This window comes from Sciurus vulgaris (assembly GCF_902686455.1).
Source record: "Sciurus vulgaris genome assembly, chromosome: 1".
NCBI classification, from domain to species: Eukaryota; Metazoa; Chordata; class Mammalia; order Rodentia; family Sciuridae; genus Sciurus; species Sciurus vulgaris.
The window spans coordinates 161,802,909-161,827,558 of record NC_136461.1 but is presented as its reverse complement, the minus strand read 5'-3'; the positions used below and the strand labels follow the sequence as shown (position 1 = coordinate 161,827,558).

At 37.8% G+C, this 24,650-nt stretch overlaps 1 protein-coding gene across 4 annotated transcripts in view; it reads right to left on the bottom strand.

Moving 5' to 3' along the window:
* WWP1 (WW domain containing E3 ubiquitin protein ligase 1) overlaps positions 1 to 17,568 on the bottom strand; it is a 104,926-nt gene extending 87,358 nt beyond the window's left edge. For all 4 annotated transcript variants that reach the window (XM_079143760.1, XM_079143762.1, XM_079143763.1 and 1 more), the window contains exon 1: positions 17,365 to 17,568. The gene's annotated coding sequence lies outside the window, so the exon portion shown is untranslated. The remainder of the gene's footprint in view (positions 1 to 17,364) is intronic.
* Positions 17,569 to 24,650: the final 7,082 nt, after the last annotated feature.

The following is a 24,650-nucleotide window of genomic DNA, read 5'->3' as shown; positions in this document are numbered from 1 at the left end:
CTGCGCTAATTTTTTTTTTTTTTTTTAATCATTTTTCATTTCTGTGTGACCTGCAAACTTGGGAAGAAAAAAAATTCAATTCTATGGGGACTGCTCACTAAGATATATTTGTTGGGAGACAGGATGAGGGTAGGATAAGAGGCAGGCTTTCTGAATACTCAATATCTCTCACAGATTTCAGAATTATTTAGTTTTAACAAACACTCCAAATTATCACCACTGTTGACTCCTAAAGGCTGAAGGCATTCCCAATTTCCTGCATAAACTTTCTAACATTCAGTCCTACTGTTCTTCCCTATGCCATGCCCTCATCCTCCCCCTACAGACTTTGCTTTCAGACGAAGGACTCACTGCCCCTATAGCTTGCAGATTGCCGATTTCCATTCCATCATCTCACACAAGTGACCTTCCCCTCACCCTGATGGGCCCTATTCTGCTCACAACTTCCCAATAATTATCTCTTCCACCACATTCTTCCCTTACAATCTTTCTTCACTTACCTCAAGGACTCCAGTCCCTCCAGTTCTCCTTTGGCCCAGGAGCACCTAGGGCAACACTGTCACTATTTTATGTGTGCATAACACTTGACAGTTTTGAACTATCATATACATTACAACAGGGAAAGAGAGTAAGTACAATTGTTTCCAATTTCACCAATGCAATATTAATATTGTTTTCCTTAAACTGCACCCTCCCGAGGGTTTTTCTTTCTAGGATATGTCTTCAACCATTGTGAGTTTCTCTCTATATCTTCAAAGAAACTTGGTGCTATATCTCAATGTATACTTTTAACTGGGATAGAAATTAGCTGATTTTTTATAAAATTTTCTTGTCACACTGAGCTCTCTCCCCTCTATTTATATCATTGATTAATCCACTTAAGCACAAAACACAAAAATGTCAAGCCCCTGATAATTTACAAGTGTCACTGGGTGAAAGTAATGCTTCTAAGCTGTACCATGTTGGTACTTGAAGAGTACTTGCAATGTCTCCAGAAAAAAGGACAAAGATGGGGATCTATATTTACTTTATGACCTCTAACTATAGTTTGGGTGTTTATTTCAACCTAAAAATGCCTATCCAATCTAATAACCTCATCTTTTTTCTCCTCCATCTCGCTGTGTTTTCAGATCAATTTCAAATTTCTTTTTAGTGCACAACTTATGTTACTTTAGGGGAAGATCACAGGAAGTATTTTTTATGGGTATATTAATTTTTAAATACCCAATTATCTAAGTCAGTATTAATATCCAACACTCTATTATTCCTCCCTACCAAATTTTAGATTTTTCAATCAGAGGAAGTTAATTTTTACCAAATTCTTTGACTGTTTTCATTTTTCCCCTAATTTTCACCACCACCCCTCAACTCCTGGCAGAGAAAAAGTTTATGTTGGCTCATGATTTCAGAGGGTCAGTTCATGATCTGCCCACTCCATAGCTCTGGGTCAGACGTTATGCAGAGCATAATGGCAGAGAAGAACGTTGCATAGGAAAGCAGCTCAGGACATAACAGCCAGAAAGCACAGAAAGAGGGCTTTGCTTATCAGGTTCAAATTATAAACCCCAAAGACACACTCCCAGTAACCTACTTCCTTCATTCATATCCTACTTGCCTACAGTTACCAAACAATTAATCCATATCAGTGGATTAATCCACTGATTAGGTTCAGGCTCACATGATCTAAATATTTCACCTCTGAACATTCTTGCATTGTCTCACACATGAGCTTTTGGGGGACATCTCATATCTAAGCCACAATATTCTACCCTTAACCCCCAAAAGTTCACACTCATCTCACAATGCAAAGTACATTTATAAAAGTCCCTATAGTCTTAACAATTCAGCACTGCACCAAATTCCAAGTCCAAAATCTCATCTGAGTCTCAAGACAAACACTTGATGTTTTCCCCTGTAAACATCAAAAGCATATCCAACATATAATGGTAAACATTTCTAATCCAACAGGGAGAAATAAAAGCATACAAAGTAGTAATGGGACTGTAGTAGGGACTTTCTCAGAACAAAGGAAAGATGACATGGCACCATCATTCCACAACTCTGTTGTAACACTGTTACAACTCTGTGGTATAGAAATAGAATGCCCAATCAGAATGTGTATTACTTTATATGGGAGACAAAGAGCTACCAAAAAGAACTACCAAGAGGTATACAAGGCAACCCTCCTGTGTTCAGGGTACAGATTTTTTAATATAAATCCACTGGGTCAATGCCACTAAAAAATGCTGCTTCCTGCTGAACACCCCAGTGCCCCATCTCTCCACGAGAATTCTGCAACAAGAGCTAGGCAAACAATTCCACATCTAGCATATGGGAAAGATGGCATCATGATGTTCTCTCCAAAGGGCTTGTGTAGCTTGCCCCATATCCTTGCTGGTTGCAGTCCATATGGTCTCTCTCTTGATTTTTTCTCTGCTCGATTCCTGCAGCTTCCTTGGCAGACTTTCCACTGTACTGGCATCTCTTAATCTTAGGGATCTCCACTGTAGCTTCGGCTTCTTTCTCATATCTTTACACATTGCCCTCTCAGGAATTCCAGCAGCAACTCTGGCCCTACTACACTTTGCTTGGCCTCCCACACCTTCCTTAAAAATCTCAGCAGCAGGCTCCATGACCCACTATCTCCAGCATCCTGATTTCTTGCAGAACCAGCACCATATGGTCAACGCCAAGGTCTGCTGCCATCTCAAGCAATAACCAAGTCTTCTGGGATCATGGCTGCAGCTAAGCATGATTAGAAAACTTCCTAGGACCCCATGTACAATCAGGGTGACCCCTCCTTCTCTTCCCAAAGGAATTTTTACTTTTACACCCTTGAGCCTGTAATAGGTATAGTCTTGCCAATTGCCAAGATGCCCTCAAGCCATCTTTCCTATTGTCTCTGTATAAAGTACTTAGCATCTCTTTAGTGACTATAATCTCTTTGACAACCACACCAGTGGCTCCAGTTTTACTCCACTTTTCGATCAAATTGCAAGTTTTTCAAATCTTTACCCTCTGCTTTCTGCTGATTATCACAGTAAAGTTGGGTAAAAGCTACTAGCAATATCCATGACACTGCCTAAATGCTGTGCTGCTTTGAAATATCCTCTGCCAGACTTTCTGAACTTGTGTACCTATATAGCACTTTACTAACTTTCTAGATTAATCCCTTCCCACCCTTTCCCTGGTCACTTATACTCTCCTCTCTTTGGTCAGCAAGCTGACTGAAGGCTAACGTGTTATAAACAAACAAGCACATCAGACATGTTGGGGCACACCTGCAATCTCACCAAGTGGAGAGGCTGAGGCAAGAGGACAGTGAGTTCAAACACAGACTCAGCAACTTAGAGAGGTCCTGACTCTAAGTAAAATACAAAAAGGGCTGGGGATATGGCTCAGTGGTTATTAGTCCCTGGGTTCAATCCCTGGCACAAAAAAGTAAAAAATAAAAAATAAATAAGCAAACAAAGAGGGAAAAAAATTATTCAATCGCTGACTTCTTAAAAAATTAGCCCACCATTTTTCTTACCTCCTCTACCCTTGCAATTTGGTTGCTTCCCTCCTCCTACTTTACTGAAAGTTGCTTCCTTTTACATGGTCCAATACTGGCCACCTCATACCCATTTTCTCCTAGACCTCTTCCTGCACCATCAGACAATGGTTCAATCATTCATTAAACACTGAATGGTTTCCATACTCTTAAGAAATATTGACCTAAACCTGTAGTTCAATATTTTCAGTAAAATAAATGGAAAATATTGGGGAATAATATTGGCCAAATTACATTGTTAAATTGTGTGTAGGTGTGAGTATTTAACAAATTCTATCATTATGTACAACTATAATGCACCAATAAAAAGTGTGAAAAAAATGTTTTCATTAAAAGAGAATCAATCTACCACATGGCAAAAAAAAAATAAATTAAAATTAGTTGTTCAATAGTCAAACAAACTAGATACCAGGCACTTCTGATGATTTTTCTTCCACTTGGCATATGCATATTAGGAATGTTCTCAAGTGATAATAAGCTAAACACTATAAACATGAAAATCACATAAGATAAGCTTTTTATTCCTAGTAATTTTACAGTTTAGTAGAGAAAACAAATCTACACTCATTGGCAGGGAACAGTATATACAGAGAGTAATTACAGAAGCATCCCAATGTGATTTGGTAATCAACAGGCAAAGAGTTGTCAAGAAAAGATGGTTATAGTAGAGATGAGCTGAAGTTATGGGGTAGTTGCATACATGAAAGGAAAGAGGAGCTTTCAAAACATTCTGTGCTTGACAGGCATGGTAACACATACCTATAAACTCAGATCCTGGGGAGGCTAAGGCAGGAGGATTGCTAGTTTGAGGACAGCCTGAGCAATTTAGCAAGACTCTGTCTCAAAATATGGGTATGATATAGCTCAGTGATAAGGGGCTTGCCTAAAGTCTTACATGGCACAGAACTGAGAATTTTAATTAAATCATTATGGAGAAATCCTAACCAGGTATGGTGATACACACCTGTAATCCCAGTAATTCAGGAGGCTGAGGCCCTATGCAACTTAATCTGTCTCAAAATAAAAAAATAAAATGGGCTGGGATGTGGTTCAGTGGTTAAGCACTGGGTTAAATCCCCAGTACCAAAAGAGAGAGAGAGAAAAAAAGAAAAAGAGAGAGAGAAATCCTATACCAGTGCATTCTGGCCCTGCTATTTCTGAGTTCCAAGTCCATGAATGCCTTCATCAATGTGATTTTTTCTCCACAGCCTAAAACAACTGCTCAATACAAAAAAGTCCAATACAAAATTAAAAAACCTAAAATGCTCATTTGAATTATTAAACAAGCAAAAGTATATAAACAAAAGAAAAGTTCATTACACTTAGAAAGTCTCTAGCTCTAACTAAACATTCAAAACATTTGAACAGTATTTTGTGAATTCCCAAATCATACATTAATGGGACTTTAAAATTTGGGTTTTTTTTTTTTTTTTTTTTTTTTTCACAGAAACTATGTTACAAATGGGAGCAGACTGCCAAGACCAAGCAGGTTTTAAACCTGCTGGACCTGTAAAAGCTTAACTGCTTGCATTTTACAAGTAAACACAGTGTTCCACAGGGGTATCTCAGAGCTTCCCCAAACACTTATTTGCGTGAGTATATATGCTGTTCCTGAAAAATCAGAATAAAATTCCAAAATAAACTACTGAGACTGAGAAAAAGTATCTAAAGCACTTGCACAGTGCCTGACCCAGAGGAAATAATAAATTATAGTTATTTTTATTCAGAATTCCTGATTTCAAACTTTTGTGCCATCAAAACACCTTTATTTTTCTTCTTGATACTAAATTCCAAGAGGGCTAGGATAAATCCTCTTCATTGAACCTCAAAGCCTGGCACACAGGAAGCATTTAATACATATTTGAGTCAATCAAATTTCAAAAACAACTAAGTAAACCTAGGCACCAAAACCAAATGGCCTCATTTACTTTAGGTGCTTTTTTTAAATGAACCACCATACATACCATTTTTTTCCTTTGAAATTCTCATCAAAATGAAAAAGAAATGTAAAAATTCATATAAAAAAACATTCCTCCAAGAGTCACTAGTTTAGAAAACACTGTTTTAGGCGGGGGGAAAAATCCCACTAAATGGCTGAGTAAGACAAGGCATCAAAATTGTTCTAGGCTTTAGTTTTCTTATTAAATGAGAACTAGAACATGGAACACACTGAGATATTTTAGCTTAAAGTTACATCAATATGAAATATGGAGTATTTCTATGAATAGTTTTCTATAAAAAAATGTGAAATAAGACAAATCATCCATAACTGTACCAACCAAATTCTTTTTCATTTTTATATGATCATTTGCCTTGAACACTTATTTTTACAAAGCTGCAATCCTGCAAGTCCTTTATTTTCTAAATTCCTCCCCTTACTTATATTAAAAACTGACAATTACAAACTTGCTGGAACCCTTGGCTAACATTAAGAGATCAATTTAATTTATGCTTAGTTATGAAAACAAAACTTTGGCAACAATATTCTAGAAGGCCACAAGATGGTGATGTTGCTCTATTTAAAAAAAAAAAAAAAAAAAAAAAAAACTTTTCAATTATAAAATTAAGTACATTATGCCAACATCCCCAAAATGGCTTTGACTCCACTGCAAGAAAGAATATAAAAATTGCCTGCACTTTGTTTACTAGGAAACATTAGTGAGAAAGGTAAATGTACTCATCAAATTTAGTGACAATTATTCTAATTTTCAACCTAAAGGGTTATGGTTCTTAAAAATGAAACAAAAACAAGACTTTGGTAGCATTACTATCTCTCATTATCACACTGATTTCTGCTTCTCTTCCTGCTTGTTCTACCTTCCCTTCCTGTTAACAAAAAATTGAAATATCTTTTTACATATTATCATTGACAAACTTCATTTCTCCTATGCTAATTTAAGGCAATGATTCCTATATTTCTGTCTTAAAAAAACTGATACTAGAGCTGGGGATGTAGTTCACTGGCTGAGTGCTTGCCTAGCATATACAAGGTTCTGGGTTCAATCCCCAGAAATGCAGAGAAAAATGAAAAAAAAAAAAAAAAAAAACCCTGATACTAAACTTGTTACAACAACAAAGAACTATTCCTAAATGGTTTCAGTATACTGAGAATGAGGTAGTTTACTTTCTCTATAGTCTATTTCTTAATGTCTAATGAAATATTATGTTTACATTTACAATGGGAAAATACCAAAAAACTTCTACACACACACACACACACACACACACACACACACACACACACACAGTTAATTTCTCCCTTTACCTTTTTCATCAGCAGTAGAAAACAGGTTTTTCTGCTCCTGTGCTACACAATGTCACTAAAGAAAATATTACTCAAATAACACTAAGTACATCAAAACTTGCATTCCAAACTGAGAGTATCAACTCAAGTTAACATATACAAAGAACTATGTAAAAAACAGTTATCCTCAGGTAACCATGAGGCCCAAATCCACAGATGCCATGTCCCTTATATAAAATGGGATAGTATTTGCTAATAACCTACATATATCCTCTTGTATACTTTAAATCTTAGATTACTTATAATACCCAACACTATGTAAATAATTGCTACACTGTATTGTCTAGGGAACAATGTGGGGGGGAAGGTCTGTACAAGCTCAATTCACAGAATTTATTTTCAAGTATTTTCAATCCAAGGTGCTTGAATCCACAAATGGGGAACCACCAGATATGGAGAGTCGACAATATTTACTACATTTTATGAAGCAGCAGAAAGCTGATTAGAAGACTCAGGAACACAAAGCTCCTTAATGCCACATCCAGGTCTGCTGACGAGGCTAGTATTCTATACTGTGCTGGCCACTAGGATATCATGACCTAAAATTTCATTCCAAAACATTTCCTGATTGTTTCTAAATACATAAAGAATTCTAATTTACCAACATTAAGTAGCCATGGAAATTTTTCTAATTCTTCAATTTCTAAACGACAATTTCCAGTTTGAGGATAGCATATTGGGATAATGTAATACAGAGAACAGTTTTTAAGTCACTCTTCCTAGAATCAGGAATACAGAAAGTTACCAGTAAATGTTAATTTCCTAATCCCTTCTCCATTGCTATCTAAACTAGAACCATACTCTCAATTATTCTGAAGTATAGAAACTCCAATATTTTTCTACCATACTTCACAACAGTTAAGTAAGGAGCACAGTTAAGAAAGGTACTTCAGTCACATAGCCAAGTTACATAATTATACACAGCAATCCCCACATCTGCGGTAAGGACTGGATCAAAATTACATTAGAGTACTTGAGAGGAAAGTACTGTCACATTTTTTGTTATAAATATACAATTTCAAGATATTTTAGACTACTCAAGTAACAGGCACAATGTTAATTTACTGTAAATAAATACTCTTCCTAAGAATGTTATAGCATGCTATAAAGCATCAACTTGCATCCAACATTCTTTATTCTTAGAGGAAAACATAAGAACACATGTAAATTTTCCAAAATGAAATAACCTATTAAATACCTAAAACTCCACTCCCAGAATAATGTAATCCTTCACAGGCTTAAAATGCAGTTTAAAAAAAAAAAAAAAAAAGTATACAACTTTTCTTCTACAAAGTTTCAAAATGCAAAAAGCTATAAAACTACAAGTTCCTTCATAACTCATTTGCTGGGAAAAAGTGAACTGACCTGAACTCATATAGTAGAAAAATCTAGCCAGATGTATGGCTATTTATTGTTCTTACTTATTCATACTTGAACTTTTACAGAACAAAACACAGATACTGTCCCAGACTTCACCGAGTTTTTATGTAACATAGTAGTACAAGGGATGCAATGTCTTTCTAAAAATTAAAACTGTGAAACTGATATCAATGAATGACAAAGAATTACATACCCACCCTAGTGAGTATTTACAGAATACTTAGTGCCAGGTTTAAATCTATAAGTTAGGTACTATTATTCTCGCTTTACATAGGAAAACCCAATGTACATATGATAAAACTAGGGCTTAATTCAGGTTAACTTCATCAATATCACTTAGTTAATACGTAAGTACCGAAACCCAAATCTAGGCTTGTTTTACCTTAAGGCCTAAGCTTTTATTAGACAACACTGAAAGGAAAAAATTAAATCACAAAGGAAGCTTTAAAACAAGTTACATAGTTACCAAAATTTTTAACCTAAAAAAATGAAATTCCCAAGTATAATGTATCCTTTCCATTCTGAGTAATCACATCTAAATACTGATAACCATACTCCATAGATCACAGGTCAAAAAGAATCTGTTGTTTTCACCCTCACAGAATGGGCCCTGAAACACAGTGGGGGGAAAAAAAAACCACACACAAAAACAATAGACTTCTCAAAAAAAAAAAAAATGCCAAATAATCCTTTCCACTTAAATTTAGAAAGAATTACAGGTTTGGCACTTAAAACAAACACACACACACACATACATACACATACACATACACACACACACACACACACACACACACACACAAAACGTATTAGCAGTAACCTCAGTTTATATCAACCATACTTTTTTCCAGGCACTGTCCCCAATTTAAAGATCTGATGTTTCAATGATAGATGTGATCAGATTTGGTGGGTCCTATTAGTCACAGAACTGAGAACTGTTTAAGAGACAGATATAGGGCTGTCACAGGCAGCAAAAGTTAGAGATTAATTTGAAGTATTTTTCGTTTTCATTTAAAATTTAAACCTTTTCTCACGACTTTCTTCATAAGTCAATGCCCTGATGCTAAGCAATGGCTTTTACCAAAAGATATCACACCCACAGCCAACCTACTTTCTACCTTAAAACCTGAATTCCAAATTTGACATACTTCAATCAAAATCTATTTTTTGACCCTGGCATGGTAGCACATTCCTGTAATCCCAGCAACTAAGGAGGCTGAGTCAGGAGGATTCCAAGTTCAAGGCCAGCCTCAGCAACTTAATAAGACTAAGCAACTTAGTAAGACAATGTCTTAAAAAATAAAAAGGGGGCCAGGCATGTTGGCACAAGCCTGTAATCCCTGCAACTGGAGAGACTAAGACAGGAGGACTGCAAGTTCAAGGCCAGTCTCAGCAATTTAGTGAGACCCTGTTTCAAAATTAAAAAATAAAGAGGCTGGGGATGTAGTTCATTGGTTGAGTGCCCCTGGGTTTGATCCCCAGCACAAAAGAAAGAAAAAAAAAAAATCTATTTTTGTGTGACTTAACTAAGAGAAAAGCAGTGAGATCATGTGATAATCAGTAGGCATTTTTAAAAAAGGAAATGTCTTTATTAAAAATAATTTCTTCTTGTGTGGGAAAGTTTTTGAACAAGGAAGCCAAGGTCATTTCTCTTGCCTACTCTTCTTTATAATCACCCTGTATCAGGTTTCTATAGTTTGTTTGCATCAAGTCCTTGGCAATCATCTTAAGCCTTTTTAAACATCTGTAAGATTCAGATGTTAAGCTCTCCTTGTGTTTATATTACAACTGTTTAAGTGAGACTACTTTAGCTAGAAAAAAATGGTCCCACAGAGCATGTTAAGATCCCGAATTTCAGATTTAGTTTCTATCTGCAGCTATCAAATATATGTGTAATATCACCTGAGGTATTTATTAAAAATGAAGACTGCTGAGTTCCCCTCTCAAGGATCACACCATATACCTTGAAAGACATTCCAGAACCTATGTGTTTGACAAGCAACCCAGTTGAGTGAAGCAGGGACTGCATTTTCACGAACACTAGTGTACATCACATGTACACCGTATTTTATCAAATGACACAGTGTTAACAATTTCTTATTCCCAGATTGCATAGCAAACCATCACCTACTGATGCTAGCTGTGTGAATATCTCTCCCAGATTCATACTTAACCTTTTCAACTTAATAATAATGAATTAAGAGCAATAAACGTAATTTAAAGGCTTATGATGTTGTAGCCATCATGCTTTCTGTTTTATAAAGATTTCAAATAATCCTTACAAAAATCCAGTAATGAAAATAGTCTTTACATTTGCAAAAGAAGAAACAGGCAACACTGCTATTAAGCAGCACTGACAGAAGTGTGATCTGACTTTAAACTATGGTTCTTAACCCATAAACCAAGAGTGCCTCTATTCTTAAAACTTTAAGGGGACATGGGGGGGGGGGGTGGGATCCAGTTTGTCTACTTATAAGGTAAAGAATATCTTAATTTATATACGCCAGGCTCAGTTAATTCTACACTTCACCCTAACTCCACACACAACATCCTGGCAAGTTGGAACTAATAACACGACCACACTAAACTACTTCAAGTCAGGACTCAACAGTTTGCTTCCACCCATCCTGTTTAATAATTATGGGTATACTGAATAGCTGTCAAAAGAACTGGTTTCCCTTAGTTAAATAAAGCTATCATACCTACATTTCTGTTACTGCTAGAGCATTCTTAACTGCTCAAGTAATTTAGAGCAGGGAGGAGAGTCTTCAAAAAGGCTCTATCTCTTAATGTAATCCTATCTGTCCGCTTCTTTGCACACCAGACTCTCCTAACTACTACAAATTATAATTCTCAGTACACTCACCAAACTCCTCCCCTCAACAGCTAATGTACTATTTTCAGAAATTTGCAAGAGATTTGTAGTAGACCATAGTAGAATTTAAGTGAAATTCTTTATATGAAATATATTAATTCACTATTCCACTCAGAAGCTATAATGAATAAAAACTAAACACTTATTTTCTTCATTTTAAGCAAACCACTCTATCGCTTAGTAGCTAATTTGAACAACAACAAAAAAAGTACTACTGAGACTAAGACAAAATGACATGGAGAGAGGACTTGTACTCCAGACTACAGAAGGAAAGAGTATTCTCTCCACTGTAAGGACACCTTCCCAGAGCAGAGTGGCTTATGCCAACCTTTTCTGTTGTTATTCTTGTTTTGTTTTACCATACTGAGGATTGGACCCTGGGGCACTCTATAACTGAGCTACATCCCAGCCTATTTTATCATTTGAGACAAGGTCCTGTAAAGTTGTCAAAGCCGGCCTCAAATTTACAATCTTCCTGCCTTGGCCTCCCAAGCAGCTGTAACTGCAGGCATGTACCACCATGCCCAGGTATCCTAACCTTTGTGAAGATGTTGTAAACAAAAAAAAAAAAAAAAAAAAAAAAAAAAAATATATATATATATAGAGAGAGAGAGAGAGACAAATCCAGAGTGATTGGTCAAGAAGCTCTGCTCTCCTAATTCTCATATCTAATCAAAATGGTTAACTGATGAATTTCTACCCACTTATAGCCCATTCTCCGCACAGAGTGCTGTATGGTCCCATTCATGAAAATGAATAAATTCCTACTGCTTTTAGCAGCCTGTGGTCTTGGGTGCTAGCACTCTCTTAGACTCAATGTCTTCAAGCAGAACCAGCCAATCCTACCCCATTATAGTACAGGAGATCAACCACAGAGGCCCCAATTTCACCACTTTTGGGGGTTAGGGGTTGCTGGGAATCAAACCCAAACATGATAGGCAGTCTCTCTACCACTCGGATACATCCCCAGCTCCTCTTCATTTCTAACCAAGTCTAGCAATAGCTAATTCCGTATGTGTATTAAGCCAAATGTGCTGTCATTTCCATTTCAGATTTAGCTTTACCTCTGGCAGGCAAGACTCAAAGACTAGATTTGGGGAAAGTAGTAAACCGTCTAAGCCTCGGCTCTCAAAGCAATTTTCAAGGAGACCTGTTTTTCAGTAATATAGTCGATGATGAACTTAAATGAAATTTGTGGTAATTTATTACAATAAGGGCCCTGAATAGATTCGTGTACTTGTGTAATCCCCTCCCCCTGAATCTGGGCTAAACCTGTGATTTGCTTTTACCAACCAAATGAGGCAGAAGTAATACTATGCCAGGCACAAGCCTATGCCTTAAGAAGGCTAGCTCCTTTTGCTTTAGCATTCTTGTAAACCCTAGGTTACCTGGTAAAGCCGGTACCCTGCTGCAAAGGCCACATGGAGAGGAAAGGGCTAAGAATATAAGCCTACATGAAGAGACAGAGAGGTGTGTGCATCCATCCCTCCACTGAACTGCCAGGTGAATGAAGCCATTGGAGTGATCACCCACAAAACCAGAACTGCCCAACGGAGCCCAATCCAAGAGAGCAAAACTGTAAACAAATAAAATAGGTGTTGTAAATCACTTAGTTTTAGGGTTCTTTGTTAAACAGCAATAGATAAGGAAAACAATACTTAAGCATAAGCTTTTATTGTCCCAAAGTTGTACCCCATCACCTAGCACAACTCTGGCACATAGTAAGTATACCAATTACATATTGTGACTGAATAGGAAGTTTAAGAAATGCCAAGACTAAGTCAACAAAAGTTACCCATCACCACAACTTAGAAACTATCTGACACATGGTTTAACATAATACATTCGCCAAAAAAAAAAAGTTTAAACTTAAATTTGAAGTATACATTAAGAATTTTCAATGGCATACCTTTTTTCTAATGGTAAATTATGGTGTGTAATGGTAAAAATAATGAAATATCATGATATATATTTTGGAAATGGGGTTTCCATTCATATGCTTCAAAAATCCAATTTTTCAAAGACTAGGCTTTTATAAGAGAAACAAACTTCATCTTATAAAACAGCAGAATTGAAATCAACAAATTTTCAAAAGGAAACAAATACCTACATTTCACCAAATGTACTACTCCAAACAAGAAAACCACTTGTGCTTTATCCTTAACAAACTGCAACTATTCTGTGATAAAATACTTACAGATTTCAAAATTACTTACAAAGAGCCACTTCACATCAAAAAGGAAAACAGACAAGTTCAAATATACATATTACAAAAAAGTTAAACATCCAAAGAGATCAATGCCAACTCTTCACATATAGCCTACAAGTAAAGTCCACTGTAGGTGAAGAATTGAAATTTCAGTGGGAAAAGAATTTTGACCTTCATACAAAAATATGGGCTTAATTCTAGTTAAGCTAGAAGCTAGTTAGTGGCCAAATACCTGGAAATTTAACTTTTTTGAAGTTCTTCTTTAATTTTTTTTGAACCTCTGTGTATTCACCTAAAAAGCAATGATTACCTCCTGACCCACCTAATTTCCAGTTGTCACAAAGCATCAAATAATACAATATTTACAGTCATTATAAAATAATGAAAAATGCTCTGTTTACATTATAAGGACACTCTTCTTAATGCCAGCAAAAAGTAAGATACATCTGTTTTTGTCAGACATTTTTCCTCCCTTCAAGTATTAATAACTAGTTCCTTGGACACAGTTTATAAGAGGCAATTTATTGATTTTCCACTGTTCATTATACCATATTTTTATACAAACAGTAAAAAGACTCCAGTCTTTCTAATAATTTCGGAATCAAAGTTACTAAAGCTGGAAGAGAAACCAAATGACAACATGTTCTGGTTCTCTCTTACCAGGGAGACAATCTTGCAGGTGCAGAGAAGTCAACTGTTCACTAATCAAACTATGTCTTAACCACACTAGTGAGTTTCTTCATTCTTTTTAGAAAACTCACTGAATAGGAAACATCATCTCATTTATTTTGTCAAGTTTTGATGTTTAACTGATAAAATGAATAAAGATAAAGTAAGGAATATTCTTAAGGCATATAGGAATAGAATAGTTAACATTTCTTATTTCACTTATATCGCTTCCATCCTATATGCCCCTATCCAAAGCTAAGAACTACAAAGGTAATAAAAGTTAAAATGACTGGTCTGACGTTGCTATCTGCTTTTCATTCACCCAATTTACCCCTAGGACTCATCAGCTCTCAAAACACATAAGAAACAAAATGGGTACAGATATTCCAACGAAAATCTAAGATCCAAGAATTAAGTACTGGAAGCAGTCTCCTTGGATCGTCTAGTACTTAACTGCTGAGGTCACTTAAAGGCATTAACTATATCCAACTGATGGTAAAAGAGTTTGCATGATCTTCGTAACAAAAGAATACCATCCCTATCAACAAACTCCTGATTGCTTTACCTACTTGCTGACTAATATGTAGTACAATAATATAAACTCTTGAGCTACTCTGTTCTGTAATATAACAACAAATAATATACATTAGTCAAAATTCTCTGTAAACTGTAAACTACAACACAAGCATCTCTAGCTATAATAAAGTATGTCCCTACAGTGGGAGTTCTTAATATCAATGAATGGAAGAATATATGAAGGTCCCAGTAATTCTTGGAGCTGCCTCCAATCCAACAGACTGGCCCACAGATTTCACACAGGAACTTCATATAATCCACAGCCTCCCCTAAAATCATTCCACAATCTATAGGTGAATGTGGAAATGTTCCAGGCCAGCAGAATTCTTTAGTTTCACCAAGGATTAGAAATCCTCAGAAGGTTGTAAAGTAAAACACAAATGCTTAGGGTAATACTTCCATGGATCTTTGCTCAGAATGCTACCAATAATCTCCCAATAAACCTGGATAAGAATCAGTTACTTGACTTCATCAAATTCTGTCTACTCTACTTCCTTTCTCCTTTCCACTAGCATTACTTCCACCATAGCTCAGACTATAACTATGAACTCAGCAACAGGAAGGTCTATGTATCCTAGGCTTGCTCTACCTCAAAGCACACCACAGGCTGCTACCACATTTATCCTCTTCAAGTTTTAAAACTGTTTGCTCCCAAAAGTCATCTGTGGAATCCTCACTGCCTAGTAAGTCCAAAGTCATTGGATTTATTAAAAACAAGTCACTTAGCTTGGCATGATGCACACCTGTAATTCCAGCTACTTGGGAGACCCAAAGCGAGAGGGTTGTGTAAGTTCTAAGCCAGCCTAGACTCTGTCTCAAAATTTTAAAAAGGTCTGGGGATGTAGTTCAGTAGCAAAGCACTTCTGGGTTCAATTCCCATGGTTGGGGGCGGAGGGCAAGGGAAAGGGGACAAGACAATTAACTAGTCCAAATGATTATTTCAACCTATATCACCCTTTATCATAGTAAAAATACTTTATGTTCCACCCAAATATAATCACTTGCCTCTTCTAGATGTGTGAACTCTGTACCCTTACTTTCATCTCCTTGGATCACCTTTCCCTGCCTGTCAAAAGTCATAGTCATCCTTCAAATCCAAGATCTAAAAGTCAGATGCTCCTTGAACTAACCCCCTCAACTTCCACCTTGCCAAACGATTTGACTTTTGTCCACTCTGGGTTTGACGTCTAAGAGGATTTTTGTATTGTTTATGAAACTTAGCTATAGATTAAAAGAAGGCAGACAATAGTTAATTATCCTCATTTTTGTATTCCCCATAATACCTCAGTCATACAGTAGATGCTTAATACTTGTGCAAGGAAAAGAAATTTCAGCCATTGTGAAGTAAACAGCAAAGATTACGCTTTTCGAAAGCACAGACTTGATTTGTGTCCTCTATCTTGCTAGGCTTCCAAATAACATAAATCTTCACATTGCTTTTCAAAATCATGGGGTCCTAGGTCTTACAAGCAGTTCTACATTTTATGGGAAGAACTATTTTAAAATATTAATAAGCCATGACCCAAAGAAACATATCACATACTTCATACATCTCAGTTTTAGAAGCCCCCAAACTTGGCCACTACAATTTTTTAAGTATTAACTATTTATGAAAAATAATGATTTCCAGTCACAGCTAATACGCTACTTTATGGAGGAAAACAAGTCATAAAACTAAGAGGTTGCCTTTCGTTTTTAAGAATTTAATTTTTTTTCTAATTTTGCTTTGCACAATACACACATATTTAGTAAGACAGGTGAAGTGGATTTATGCATAAGTCAGAACTCATAGAAACATGCAGAAAACTGTAAACCAGATATTTCTGGTTTAAAAAAAAAAACAAGGGAAGCAGGATATAACACTGGAGGTTATCTTTCACCATTACTATTACACCAGCAGGATTTTCAAGCAGAAGCTCAACTCTTGTTGCACATTCGCCTACGCTAAAGAATAAAACTTAGAAAAAGAAAAACAAATCAAGCTCCTTGGAAAATATTTTATCTTGGATGAGTAAAAATGTCAAAATTATAATAGATAAACTCCTCTTCTTTGGTAACGAGCTTCATATGATTTCTGGAGGAAAAAAAAAAAAAAAAAAAAAAATCCATATCGATGGAGCAAAGAAAAGACTGCACAGTTCCTGTACACACAAACTGATCATTTAAAGGTTGTAAAAGCAATGGACGTACTGCACAAATAAAAATTTCAAAACATCTTACAGGACAGAGCCCAAGTCACCAGATAAAATAGGACTAGTAAAAATCTGCAAGGTCACTGGAACCTATCAGGTCACAAAAGGTGGAGGTGGGGGTTGTGGTGTGGGAAGTCTTGAAGCCTGTATAGAAGCGAAGTGCTGAAAACACGTCAGAAAAAGACATTCTAAGGCAGGAGTCCTTGGTTTAGGATGGTGGAATTGAGGTGAAAGTCAGGGCACCAACAATTTTGAGAAAGGTGCTAGGAAAAGGAAGAAAGGTAGAAAGAAGGCGAACAGAAGGCTGAGGAAGCTTGAGAACTGCGGCTGCAGAGTCACGAAAACACTTCGCTCCGCTCCAGTATCATTAGCACAGGCCTGTGCCAGGGCCAACTCGAGGCAAGACCCGTGACCCCACCCCAGAAACTCCCGGCCCCCTGTCTGGAGAAAGCAGCCACCACACCGCGGACTGACCCCCGACAGTCCCTCGGAGGGTCTTGCAGCGGACAGCCAGCGCCCGGCTCCTGGCACCGCGGTGCAGACTCCGGGCCCGCGCCCCCGCCCCCGCCCCGCCCGCGCCCCCAACCCCGCGCCCCGCGTCCTTACCCGGCGCGAAGCTGTCGGCCGAGCGGCCACGGCAGCAGCGCCTCCTCCAGCGGCGAGTGCTCTCACCCTTCGGCGCCCAAGACCGCCATCTCACAGCAGGCGCGGCGGCGGCAGCCACCCAGGCGTCGGCCCCCGCAGCCCAGGCCGCCTGCAGCCACTCGGAACCCGCACGCCGAGCTCGCGGACACCCGACCCTCCCCCCACCCCCACCCCGGCCACGCGCTACCCACAGCCGACCCCACACCTCCCTTCCTTGGGAGCGTGCCGCGTGCCCGCGACGCCGGCAACGCGCACCAAGCGCGCGCCTCCCGCCCGCCCCTACCGCGAGCGCTGCGCCGAAGCCACCCAAAGCCTCCCAACTCCGGACCCGGAATCCGGCTCCCCGTGAGCATGCGCAGCGAGGTGCACCGATGCTGCCTTTGGACAACTCCGCTCCTCCGGGTCTTTGGAGCGGTCGAGTGGAGGTGGAGAAATAGCCAATAGGAGGTGTGGGCGTGGCCAGAACCTGTGGAAGGGGCGGGGCCACCGCCGAGATTTAGGAAGAGGCTTCACTAAGCTCACGCTGGGTACTTAACTGCTGACTTGACTTTCCGGTCCGCCAAACCCTGTGCATGACCTCAAGTAAGGTCCTCGGGGCAGTGGCGTTCTTTCTCGAACACTTTACAGCCTACTACTTTGTAGGCTGTTAATAAAAACTCCTTGACCTAGCTTAGATTTGACTTAGAACCCATTACAAGAATAAATAATTGGACTTAGCAGATGATCATACCAGAAGACTTGCAGTCCATTTTTATTAGTAATCAAATTGCTCACTCCTACCCACCTCCCACCACCACATCAGCTCAATAATAAAGTTAATACTTACTGAGCAAATACATGTATCCACGCAATTAGTCCTCATAACAGCCCTATAACGTAGTGTCTATTAGTTCCATTACACAAATGAGTTAACTGGTTTAGGAAAGTGCTATTGGTAATCTGTATTGCTTTTAGAAGAAAGGCCACCTTGCAAATAGAAATCAGTGATGATTATATTACTTTCCAGATGACATAGTCTTCTACTTAAGAAAAATAATAAAAGTCTTCAGACATAGGTTTCTACAATGATTTTTGTCCAAACAACTCACCCAACCCCCATAAACCACCTACAACCAACCTCCAAGCTTACTAGCTTGCTGTCTCAGAGGTTAGATGTTCCTGCTCCTCTCTAAAGCAAACTCCTCAACTGACTACACCTTCCTGGGACCCCTTCTTAGCCTGTCTTTAGAAAATTTCAGTTTCTCCCAACTGCAAAAGCATAATCATGTTTCAAGACCTTTTTGTCCTACATTTTCTCTTTGACTTTCAAGCATCTTTTTAGTTATCTTATTCCGTTGTAATTAAACATTTTGAAAGAAGCATGTACCAATAAATATCTCTTGACTGAACAAATGTGCACTCCCTTCCACTCCAGTGCCGTAATTCCTGCTCTTTGACTTCACCCTTGAATTAGGTGCATGTTCACATGATCCATGAAGATCAATCTAAAATATACATCTGAAAATATCATTTTACCACTTAAAATCATTTATTGGCTCTTCAGAGCTTTCGTGATAAAGCGTAACCAGATATTCAGTTCAAGGCCCCCTTCATGCCCACATCGTTGGTTTCTTCTGTAATGAGAACTCTTCATAGTTGCCTAAATGTGCTCACTCATCTCTGTGCTTAAAAACATATTATTTCCTCTTTTCTCCCATCGTTTTGCTGTCAGGTCCCTTTCAATAAATGCAGCAACTGCTTATAAACACCCCCTCAGAAACTCTTCTCCCCAGCAGCAGTCTGCACTCCTTCTCCAGAACTTGTACAAAGCCTCCTTCTGCTTCCTACTCTATGTCTCACTTTCAACTCCTCCATTTGCTCTATTTCCCTTTATCCCTGTACAGAAGCTTCTAGTGTTCTCCTCATCCCCTGAATTGACACCCAATATTGAATATTTACTTTTTTAAAATAGTTTTAAATTGTAGATGGGCACAATGCCTTTATTTATTTATATTTTTATCTTATTTTTGGTACTAGAGGTCGAACCCAGGGGCACTCAGTCACTGACCCACATCCCCATCTAAGTTGCTAAGTTGCTGAAGCTGACTTTGAATTCAAGATCCTCCTTCCTCAGCCTCCCGAGCCACTGGGATTTCAGGTATGCACCTCCAGCCCCCAGCTATTTATTTATTTTTACATGGTGCTGAGGATCAAACCCAGTGCCTTACACAGGCTAGGCAACCATTCTACCACTGAGCTACAACCCCAGCCCCAAATATTTACTTTATTATTAAACAGTTCTTGGGTTTCCAGTAGACACTGTTGTACATATGTTTTCTCAAATCATTGTCCATGTCCTTATGTACTGTCTTAGGTTAAATTCTTAAAAGTCATCAAAGCATGTGAACAAGGTTAACCCTTTTGAAACACTGGCAAGTTGCTTTCCAGGAAGAACACAGGCATGGGTTGAAACACAGCTCTGCCATAGTAGGCCACATTCTGACTTTCAAGATCCTGGCACTTTTACCTTTGTGGGCTTCTTCCTCCATAAAATAAAATTACAAACTATATTTTCAGACTGCATTGGTATAGAGACAAATGTATTGATATTATTCATTAAAATACTTTCTTTAAGCCTGGTGTGGTGGTACATCCCTATAATCCCAGCTCTTCAGGTGACTTAAGCAGGAGGATTGCAAGTTCAAGGCCAGCCTGGGCAGTCGAGTTAGACCCTGTCTCAAAATAAGAAAGTAAAAAGGGCTGGGGTTATAATTACTCAGCAGTACAGTACTTGCATAGTATATGTGATAACCCCCATATTGTGGCCCCCCAATTTTTTCCTTTGACCTAAACGTTTATTTTTTCCTTTCTGATTTAAATAGAAATTAAAGCATTTTTGTGGGCTCCAAAATATTATGAGCCTGAAGCACTGTGCCTGTTATGCCTAATGGATTAGCTGGCCCTGCTGCCACCTACAAGCCATGAGATTTGGCCAAATTACTTAATCTGATTGTACTTCAGCTAGGAAATTGGTATAGTGCCGCCACATGATATTGTAATGAAAAGTAAATGACCTGCTACAAGTAAAATACTTATAGCTATCTAGCACATAATCAATGAATTACTGTTCCTGTAATTGTTATTATCAATTTTCCCATGGCACTACAAGACAGTAAATGTGCTTGTTCACAGTGCCCAAGTGACCATGGGTAACTTTGGTAAATATGCTGTCTTATCATTGGTTCGTAGTCCACTTTCTTACTGGCATGTGTGATTCACAAGAGGGCACTTTCTATCATGTAGATATTTATCCTTTATTAAACTACTGGTATTTTCCATTTTTGTTTTCTTTTTACTTCACACATTCTTCCCCATCTTTCGGTCATGTAATTTATCTACCTTTATTTTTTTCTACTTGTTAGACAATTCATTTTTTTTTTTTTTCATTCAGTAATTGAATCTTTTAAGATTTATTTTGGAGTGATATTCTTTTATTTTCTCTAAATAGCTCATGGTATTTCCCAGTCTGTTTGTTGATGAATCTTTCTCTAGCCATGGGTGGTGACACTGGCCTATAATCCCAGTGCCTTCAGAGGCTGAGGCAAGAGGATTACAAGTCCGAGGCCAGCCTGAGACATTTAGCAAGACCCTGTCTCAAAAATAAAATATGTAGGGTTGGAGATATAACGCAAAGATAGAGCAACCCTGAGTTCAATTCCCAGAGTACCATACACACACACATTAAAAAGAAAAAAAAATTATCTAATTGTATCTTAAAATATATCCACAAATTTGTTAATACTCCTCCTTTCACAACCAGAATCTGATTCTCTTCCAACTGAATGTGCGATATAGTCAGTGACTTGGTTCTAATAGATACAATGAGACTGAACTGTCACTTTCCGGACTAGGTCATAAAAAGGCTTTGTGGATCCTCCCTAGTCTCTCTCAGATCTTCAGCCACTGCCACACATCAAGCAGCCCAATGAAACAGGCCCACACAGCAGGGAAGTGAAACATCCTGCCAGCAATCAGCAAAGATCTGAGGCCTCCTGCCAATCTCTGTGGAGGAGACCTCTTAGAAGCAGATCCTCCAGCCTAAAAACTAGCTTACAGATTATTGCATCTTGAATGAAACCTCATCAGGGACCTTGAACCCAAATCATCCAGTTAAATCATTCTCATCTTCCTCACCCATAGAAACTGTGAGCTTGTAAGAGCTTATTGGTTTATGCCACTAAATTTTAGGGATAATTTATTTCCCAGACATAGAAAACAACACTAATCTAGTTTTTCTCAACCTGGGGTGATTTTGCATCTCAGGGAATTTTGGCATTGTCTGGGGACATTTTTAATGATGGTAATTTTGGGGACAACTGTTCCTTTGCCATCTAATGAGTAGAGGCTGAGTGTGCACAAGACCCTGTCCCCCGACTCAAGCAAAAAAGAAATGCCAGGTCCCAATGGCAATAGCGCTGAAGAAACTGCACCAACCTGTCTACTTTCCCTAGAATCTTAAGAATTTCCTTTCTCTTGTGCTTATGGAAAAGGTAGGGTTTGGATGCCCCTTTACCTATTTCTTAACCCTTCCTAGTATGCTCCTCAAACTCCCTTGCTGATCAAAGCCTGAAGTCCAGAAATAGCAGTGTCCCTTTAGGATAATCTCCTGCTTCCTTCAGAACTCCTTTTCAAGACACTGAAATCAGTAAAAGTCAAGTCTTCTCTCCCTTGATGGTCCTCCCTCCTACCTACCATCCTCAAGTTTGACACAGTTGTCAAGTATATTAGATTAAGGGTTGGGAATAATTTAATTATATCTTATAAATCAAATTATTTTTGGTGATAGTATTAGAAAAGGTTCTGCAGAGAAATAGAATCAATAGAGTATCTACATATATATGTGGATTTGTTAGAAAATTGGCAAACACAATCACAGAAGTTGAAATTTTCCATAGCGATCTCTGTAAGTTAGAAAGTCCGAGTCGCCTGTAGGAATGACTCAATCCAAGAAGCTGGAAACCTCAACAAGAGAGCCAATGGACAGTCTGCAGTAGGAGGTTGAAGGCTCAAAAACTACAGAGGGCTACTGGTGCAAAAGCCAGAGACTACAGATGTGGAGTCTTTTATTGAAGGATAACAGCCCTAGAAATATACCCTGCTCAGGGAGGAATAACCAGAGAGGGAGTTCTACTCCTTGTGTTTTCCTGTTCCTTGGACCCTAGCCAATTAGATGGTGTCCATTCACATTTAGGGTGGCTCTCTCCTACCAGTTCACTGACTCATATGCCAATCTTCTCTGGAAATGCCCTCAAAGACAGACTCAGAACTAATGATTTGCCATTTTTTGCAGGTATCCTTCAATTCAGTCAGGATGACATTCAAAATTAACCATCAGTGTTTCTCTCCTTTAATTGACAAATTATTATTTACATTCATTAGCATAACTTCATTTAAATTGTACATTTCAATGAATTTTTACTAATTACTGTGCCAGTGTACTTTTACCATCACAGTCTTGATACAGAATCTTCCAAACACCATAAAAAACATCCTGGAAACCTTTCTCTCCCCAGCTATTCCTGGTTATAGACAACCAATAATCTGTTTTTTGATACTATAGAATAATTCTATTTTTTCAAAAATTTAATATAAATGGAATTATCCAGTATGTAATCTTTCATGTCTTGTTTCATATCAGCTATTCATTTTATTTTTTTATTTTATTGTCCATCTTTATAAATGCCACATTCATACTTAATTGGAGGTTATTCACTCTTCTTTTTCTAGCTTCTCTTAGGTGCAAGTTTACATTATTCTATTGGGACTTGGATTTTATTTTTTCTTCTTTTTTTGGGTGGGTGGGTACCAGGGATTAAACCCAGGGATGATTAACCACTGAGCCACATCCCAAGCCCTTTTTATTTTTAATTTTGAGACAGGGTCTCCCTAAGTTGCCTAGGGTCTCACTAAATTGCAGAGGCTGGCTTTGACTCGTGATTCTCCTGCCTCAGCCTCCTGAGCCGCTGGAATTACAAGGGTGCGCCACTGCATCCAGTATGGCCATTTTTTCTAACATAGGATACAGAGCATAAATTTCCTTCTGAGCTTGGCATTAGCAAAAATTATCAAAAATTTCAATGCGTTTTATTTTTATTTTTATGTAGTTGTAAATTTTTATATTCCTTATGATTTCTTGTTTGACTTATGAGTATTTTAGAAAACTTGTTACATATTTTCAAAATATTTGGGAATTCTCCTTTTTGTTGTTGCTTCCAAATTTAATTCCACTTGAGTCAGAGAATATATTCTATATTATTTCTATCCTTTTAAATTACTGGTACTAGTTTTATACCTCAGCATTTTTTATGAAATTTTGAAGTGCATATGAATAGTATATATTTTGCTCTTATGAAGAGAGTGAAGATTGTTCTATAAACACCTATTCAGTCAAGTTGAATAAAAGTATTGCTTTATTCTGTCTTTGAAAAAACATTTTTTAGTGCCTCAGGAGCAGTAATGATACCAGAGAATGTTCCCCTCTAACACTTAAGTAGCATTTTAGGGAGTATATGTTCCAGGGAGGAAAACTGACAGGTATTGAACAAATCATTGATAAGCACATTGATATTCCAGAACAAAAGTGATTAATTATGGGAGTTAGTAATATTAAATAAAGTTTTAGTGTATATTCAATATGGATTACTATATGGTAATTATAGCATGTTTATGACTTTCTTTTTACTTTATGTTCTCCAATTTGTTGTATTATACCACATTTATAGTTAATGTGTGACACATAATAATTACACTATTTTTTGTTGGTTGTTTTATATATAACATTACTATTCATTTTGAAAAAATTATAAAAGCATGGAATATAATTTGCTCTAATTCAGTCCCGGAACTTCCCCATTTCCTCCTCTCTTCCCTCCTTTGTTCCCTTCTCTCTGCTGAGCTTTCTGCTACTTACTTTTAGATTTTTTGTTTTTTTGCTTGTTGATTTTTGTTTTTAGTTGGCACTTTGGGTATGTACACAATGGTGAGATTTGCTGTGGTATATTCATATATGTACATAGGCAAGTTATGTCATTCATTCTATTGTCCTTCCCTTATCCCATCCCTTCTCTCTCCCCCTTAATCCCTTCATCTTATCCACTGATCTTTCTTCTATTTTGATGGAATTTCTCCACTTTCTTCTACCTCCCTCCTTTCTTTCTTCCCCCTTATTTGGACTAGCTTTCACATATCTGAGAGAACATTGATATTAT